The sequence below is a fragment of the Patiria miniata genome, unplaced genomic scaffold (assembly GCF_015706575.1).
Source record: "Patiria miniata isolate m_02_andy unplaced genomic scaffold, ASM1570657v1 HiC_scaffold_18, whole genome shotgun sequence".
Lineage (NCBI taxonomy): Eukaryota > Metazoa > Echinodermata > Asteroidea > Valvatida > Asterinidae > Patiria > Patiria miniata.
Window position 1 is genome coordinate 7,903,809 of NW_024037056.1, and position 7,436 is coordinate 7,911,244.

The window sequence follows — 7,436 nt, forward strand, 5'->3', positions numbered from 1 at the left end:
ATTTGAGTGGATATTGACAGCAAGTTGTCGGTTATTGATAGACTTGATAAAACCAAACATTGCCACACATCTTAAAGGAATATACAACATTTGCAAATTCGAAAAATAAAATTACCAAGTTTTACGAAATACCTTAATAGGATGTGGTAAATGACAGTCTAAAGCATCCTGTAAAATTATGGCACCTGGTATACTGTCATTTTCAAGAAAAGGGTATTTTTGTATCAATTTCCAACGCTGATCGGCCGATCAGCGTTGGAAACCGAACTGGCTTTTTTTCAATACTGGCCCCAATTGACCATTGCACTTGTTTGCAATCGATTACAAATCTATGAACGGGTACGAGCCAGCTAGACTGGTTCCCTGACCTTACAATTCCCTAGTGTATGTAAACTGTTCTGTTTCTTCTTATATGGAGTCAGGGAACCAGACTACAGGAAAATGATCGTTTTTCTTGGTTTTTATAGCATTTTCGAACCCAAAACCTCCAAAAAGTCAGTGTAACTATATTTGCTATATATTTCCAACCCCCCAATTCCATCCATTTCTGAAAATTACAGCAAAAGCAATGATGTATATTCCTTTAAAAGATTGTAGTTTTGACTAAACCGGTCCAAGATTGAATGAGGAGGTTGGGGGGGGGGGGGGGCAGTCCCATCATTGTCATCTTGGTAACTGACTGTCATGTGATTATTAGACCAATCAAAGACTTATTTTTGTGATTTTGATGCCTTTCATGCAAAGCTATTGATTCCAGTCGACTCAAGACCATGTCTTGCAATTTAGCAGACAAGCAGAAACAACTTAATTGAGCCAACCTGGTGATCGTGTATAACCGTGGGGTTTAGTTTATAGCATGGCACACACTTTTTCCTTATTTTTTTCTCTCTCTCTCTCTTTACCCATCCCAGCAATCAAATTACTTCAAATTATGACGGGAGAAACACGGACAAAAGGCAAATGATGGCTGAATTTATTGGTTGATTGTGTTGGCCTGTGTCATTAGGAAATCACTTCATTGTGATATTGCTGGTATTTTGAGGGCCCCCCCCCCCCTTTCCTTTTGTGTGTGGCTAGCGCTATGGTTGATGCTGGCCCAATGCTAATTTGTCGTCTACATGTACCTTTTATGATTACATACATGTACAATGTACTTGTCTATTGCAATTTATTACAGATAGTACATGTGCCTGTACATAGTGTCTGTGGATACTAGAAGTGTGCAATTTAACATGTACGTTTGTGTGCCAAAAGCTTGGTCAAATGTTTTTGTTCTTCTGCAATAGCACTTTTCAATTCTTCTGAAATTGCCCAGTTGCAGTTAAAACATGTACATGTACTTCTACATATTTACTTGGTTGCTCACAGCATATATACGGTACATGTACTTCTTTTAATACACAATGTACAGCAATATGTCATATGTTCATGTAGTTTTTTTACTTAGTACTGGTATTAGTCGAGAACGTTCTAGACTACAGAGATGCCACTTTTCAGGTTTTAACCTGAATTCAGGTTTTTCTTTCAAAAATGTGACAAATTAAAAGAGCTAGATTTGGTCTGAAACATCCAAAAAACACATTTTTGAAAGGGGGTAAGGGTAGTTTCAGGTTTTTTTAGTAGTGTTTCAGGCTTTTTATTGATAGATTTGTGGCATCTCTGAGACTAATATTGTACATGTAGCAAAGTGCTCACATTTTTTTTTAAGCTTTACAAAAGTTATCGTTCTCCCTGCAAAAATAAGCCCCTTTTCATATCTCCTTGCCAACCTGTCTTTATTTAAAAGACACCATGCTGTGGAACAATATGGAACATATACATGACTTCACAAATCGACCAATCACACGTCAAGCCTAATTGGACTTGTGTAGCGCCTGATTTTTAATTACGCCTTGTTTGCCTGCCTCTACCCGCATTGATTCCAGCATCTTTTGTTGCATCCCCTGTCGTGAGTTCTGTTCTGTTCAGCCCGCCTTCAAACCTCCAGGGCTGAACGGAAATGAAAATTGCCATTTTCCAGCTCAATGGTTTCTCAAAAAGAGTAAAGAGAAGGGGGGGGGGTACTTTTTTTCCTTTTTTGGTTTTTGTGTTGTCGTTTTTGTATTAGTGTCAGTTTAGATTGAATGGTAGCAAGGAGTGGGCCATTTGACATTTATATTTCTTTTTCAGCTGTGTCAGGGACTAATTAGCGTAGCGTCCACATGTAAAACACGGCGCCGCTCACTTGTCAGTCTTCCTTCATTTGGGAGGCCGATATAAGGTGACTAATTTAGCCAGGAGGGACCACGGTTTTTGTGGGATTTTTTGGCCCCCTGAGGGTCAAGAGTACGTTGACCTTAGAGTAGATATGGGTATCTCGTTTTGTATCGTGATATGATTGGCCCAGGTCATTGGCCAAGTGTTTTGCATTGATGTTATAATGCCGTGTTTTGTCAGAACTGTTGTGTTCTTGCCATTTATTTTCTCCATTCGCTCATTGCAGGTTTAAATACATGTACAGTGTTTGTGTGATCGAAATACTTATATCAGCCACAGGAACCCAGATTTTTGTAACAAAAAATTATTGCAAGTCTTTTTTTTTTCTCTTTTTTCTTTTTTTTGATCAGAAACAATCAGAACTAAAAACCTGTTATGGCCTTGTTAATCAATTTACGTCTAGAAAATCATGTTCAACTTCCAAAAATGGCTTCACCTTTCAATATAAATAATGTCCTTAAAACAGCTTATTTCTGATTTCCACATGTACATGTACACTCTCTGTTCTGCCATTCACATTTGCCCATGAACATCTCCCATGATCATAAGGCCCGGAGTGGCGGGGTGCCAGACTCACTATCGGAGAGCACCATTCCATGGGATGCGGGGGCCACCCATCAAGAATTGTCAGAACCAATCAGCTTTCCCTACACTACCTATTTCTCCCATGCTGGGCCTGGCCATTTCGCACTAATAGCAGTCCATTCTGCATGTCAGATTGGGTTTATCTGTTACGGTTGCTGAAACTGACGGAACACACACAAAAAATCAGATCTGATGTTTTGAGATAGACTTAATACATGTACATGTAATAAGATTTGGTTGGTTAAAGTTAGATCAGTGAATTTTTTTCCGTGCAGTGTGTGACCGGTACTTCTCGAGCAGTACAGGGGGACTTGCAACAGAGCGGAGTTGCAGAGGTTTCTGCCAATTTAGACATTTCCAAATTATGGTTTTGGAATAATTATTTTATATGTTGAATACGTTCGATTCTGCCATTTCAGCAGATTGTCTTGCATTACATGTACGGCTGATAAATAATGCCCATGTCTATGTACGTGTTTGGCAGCCAACATCCGATTATTCTGTTAATTTGTTATAGATTTGTTAGTTCAGGAAAATAAAATGTTTCATCTTTTTTTCTATTAGATATTCTTAGGTGTCATACTTTAATTTGTCTTTTTAACCTGCATGTTGTGCATGACATTACGTTTACTCATGACGAATGACTTTTTTGTTGAACTATCTTGTGGGCGATTCATTTGTCGCATCACTCGTATGTTTTGAAGTCTACTGATATTCATGTCAGAGTTAAGCCCATTTTGCCTGATCAAAGAAATTTAACTACCGGTAGTAAATTGTCTTCAAAGTGAAAGGAGGTTACATGTAAAAACGATACGGTGTGACTGTATGGTGCTCCGTGTGTCACAGTCCTTTCCAGTTGAGTTGCAAATTCCTCTGTTAATGCATAATGTCACGCTTTGCAATTCCCAGCCCAGCAAGCTCTAGCAAGCCACCCCCCAGCTTGAGTTTCCCCTATGGCAACAGGGTGCCCACTCCCTCCAAATTGCCTAAGTGATTGGTCATATAAGCCACCAATTACCTCAATTCCTTGATACACTTGGCGTGCTTGGAGCTGTCGTCATCAGCCTTCCTCCTTCCCTCCCCCTACTCAGTGTCGGTGCCGCTGTCCTGACGAGAGACACTGAAACTACCTTCAAGAGGAAGAGAAATCAGGGCAGGTATTGGATCCACGGTTGGTCCCGCTACCCTGCCGTGAGAGACCGATTTGAGACATAGCAGATAAGAGGAGAAAACACAAAGGGAAGAAGTAAAACAGAAAAATAAAATTGACAGAAGCTGAAGAAGACAGATTGGAGCACTTGTTTGCCGCGTCAGTGACCCCGAGAACTTAAACGAGAGTGATTTTTTCGCGGGCCGGACGGAATTGAAGATGGATAATCGGGGAGACTCTGACGTAGGGTCCAAGCTAGGGGCTGGTATTCTGCCTAGCGGGATACCGTCCGGGACCCCGTTCTTCGGAGGTCAAAGCCCCAAGTTTTTTGGACAGCAAGGAGGGTTTTTGTTTAGCTGGAGGCTGGGAACAAAGTGAAATTAGTGTAGAACATCAGGGGAGCATAAAGCCCTGGGCGCAGGTTGAAAACTTGCAGCTGGCCCGTAACTTTAAAAAATGACAAACTGTTTTTGTTTTTTCCTCTCTCCCTCGTGTCATTATTGCAAACAAAGCATACATCGTGTTCAGTACCTGTATGGATTCATTTTGTGCATTTCATCTTTATATGCAAGCTGTCAGTCCCAAATATCAATTCAATCAAATCTGTTAATTTCCTATTTTTATGTTTTTATGTTTAATTTGTTTTGGTAGGATTATCTACAAGGTGATCCGAGTAAGGCCAAGACGATGATGGGATGGGAACCCAAGATCCTTTTCAAGGTGGGATTATCAGTGAGAACTTTATATTCTGAGGGCATTTTTTGACTAACTCAGGAGAAGTGCATGAAGACACTGTGAGGGCATGGTGTTGGACAATTTTTCATTCAAAGGGAAATGTTCAGCTTTGGAAAAATGAATTATTCACAAGACATGTGAGTGATGCAACCTGACGTAATGGCATTATGCTGGACAGGCAGTGCAGTCACTGTGTGGAACTGTGAACAAAATATATCAACATAGTGCAGGTAGTGAAGACGTTGTGTGAACTTGCCCACGTCCACACAGGGTTTTCCCCTCTGTGAAAAAAAACTTTTAAGAGGCAGTTTTGGTTTATGGTTATCAGTTGCAGAATGAATGGAACACTCAAGGAAATCATGCTACAAAATTTGGGTTGAATGAGTGCTCACAGTGCGGGTAAAAATATTTTTCCCCAGTTTTTCTTTATAACTACACGAATACAAAGGAATGTCCACACTAGTAAGGCAAACAGGGATGTGTTTAAAGGTAGAATACATCATTTGTCATTGTTTTCGTTTAAAGGAACAAACACGCTCAAAATCAAGAAGGGTACGTAACAACTAACCTGATGAAGTTTCAGCTCAGTGAATGCTGTAAATTCAGAGAAAACAATATTCTAGGATCTCGATTTCAATTCAAACGTTGCCAAGTCATGATTTGAATTGCGCCCGAAATCAGTGTCCGGGACACGTTCTCATTCAGTTGATTGCAGCTATGCGATGTCACGCTTTGAACTGACAAATTATTTAGCGTCGTGTCAACGCTTGCGCCCACTCATTCACTGCTTCACCGAATTAAAAATGAACTACTAACGGAAATTTCCAAAAGTATGTCTTGAGACGTATCTTTGGAAATAACCTTAGTTTATTGTTTTCGTTAAAATGGAAGCATGCCAGAAAGAATAATTTCATGGCACAGGGAATTTAGTCCCATTACTACAATGTATCTTTAAACCAAGTACCGGGTATGCTTTTAAACACAAATTTAGTCAGATTTTTTTTTTGGATAGCTGCAAATGATGTACTCTGCCTTTAATCACGTGTGTGTTTTTTGAATTGGAACAATGTGTGGATGACACTTCCCCACCAAAATGTACATATGGCTCCCATAAGAAAGCACCATTGTAGACAAACAGATGTCATTATACACGTATCTCTGGTGTTATTGCTGGCATACATTGTAACATTGCTCATTAATATTGGTTGAAGATGGACAAATGGATGTAAAGAAACTGGCAGCCAAATTTGAAATAGCGAAAATTTTGAATTGAGCATATATAGGGACATTGAATGCATCTTCAATGTTGTCAAAGTTTTTATAATTTCTGATTTTCTGATTTTTTTTAAAACTGTATAGTCTTACCGGTATGTCACTTGACTTACCTGTAGAGCCATTTACCAATGCTCTACAGGTAAGTATTCGTTCGTAGACCCCAACCTCACTTCTGAGGGGGGATTTTGACTCGTTCACATTTACAACATCAATTCAAACAACCAGCGCAGTAAATCACTTTTCAAACCTTTCTCCAGTGATTTAGAAAATACGTTACCAAAATTTCATCTATACATGTACATTGGGAATAAAGTTTGAAAGACAAGTTTTGTTCATTCTGTTTCCCGTTCTTTCTCTGAAACCACCCCCCCCCCACCTTCAATCTGCAGGATCTAGTGGTTGAGATGGTAACATCAGACATTGAATTGATGAAGAAGAACCCCACAGCCTAGTCCTTAGGATGTATCAAACCATCAAACAGACCAAACCAAACAGTGTGTGAGTGAGTGTTCTGAACAACCAGGAGTGCCTTGCAAATAAAGTAACCCAACAAAGTTTGATTAGTTGAAAGTTGAGAGATGGAAAACACACCTTATACCTTGTGTCCCATCAAATGGTCCCATGAGCCATGTTGACTGCGACAGAAACAGACTCTGGAAGTTGGACATGCTTTCATCTTCGTATGTGTTTTATTGGGGGGGGGTTTGGTGTAGAAAACTGTGGCCTTAATTTATTCATGATATTACCGTAAATTACTGGCATTTATCTACATTGCTTAAGCACGCACACACACAAATTTCAAACCTGAAGATGTTCTTCAATTTGACGTTTTGGTTTTGTATCTATTTTGTATCGGTTCCACCAATGAATAGTTTTATTGATTGGTTTTTTTTTAATCGTAATTAAGTTCTATTCTTAAGTTCAAATCAAACATTCCAATGTGCCCTTGGCCCAAGATACATTTTGATTTTCTTTTCATTTTGTTTCATTTTGTTGCATGACGTTTCATATGGGTATTTTACCCAATTTATTCATGATTTTTGGAAAAATAATCCTTTTATCACTTGGTTGCAGGGTATTTGAGCAAAACATAAATGTACTAATGCAAGTCTTCCATTTTGTGCATTCCTTCAGTTTTTTTTTTTTCTGGCAATCAGGTAGAAGTTTTCAACGCATAATAAACCAACTTACGTAATTCATACATGTACTTCAGCCTGCAGTACCTGGTTAAAATTCCACCCAGTTGTATTTGTACACCAAACTTATCCGGTTTCAAGAGACAAGCAAGAAATCATTCTTTGTGATTGTGCCGACTCAATTGACAACAACAACAAAAATTTATTTCTTTTGAATTCCATTTCATACTAAAAAAAAATCTCGTAGAATTTGTTTTTAACCTATCATTACATTATTTTTAATGAAAATAATAATAACA

At 38.9% G+C, this 7,436-nt stretch overlaps 1 long non-coding RNA gene across 1 annotated transcript; it reads left to right on the plus strand.

Moving 5' to 3' along the window:
* The first annotated feature begins 4,604 nt into the window (after positions 1 to 4,604).
* Positions 4,605 to 7,159, plus strand: LOC119724470. Its single transcript, XR_005270645.1, has 2 exons — positions 4,605 to 4,711; positions 6,391 to 7,159. It is a non-coding gene; the product is annotated as an uncharacterized LOC119724470 (long non-coding RNA).
* Positions 7,160 to 7,436: the final 277 nt, after the last annotated feature.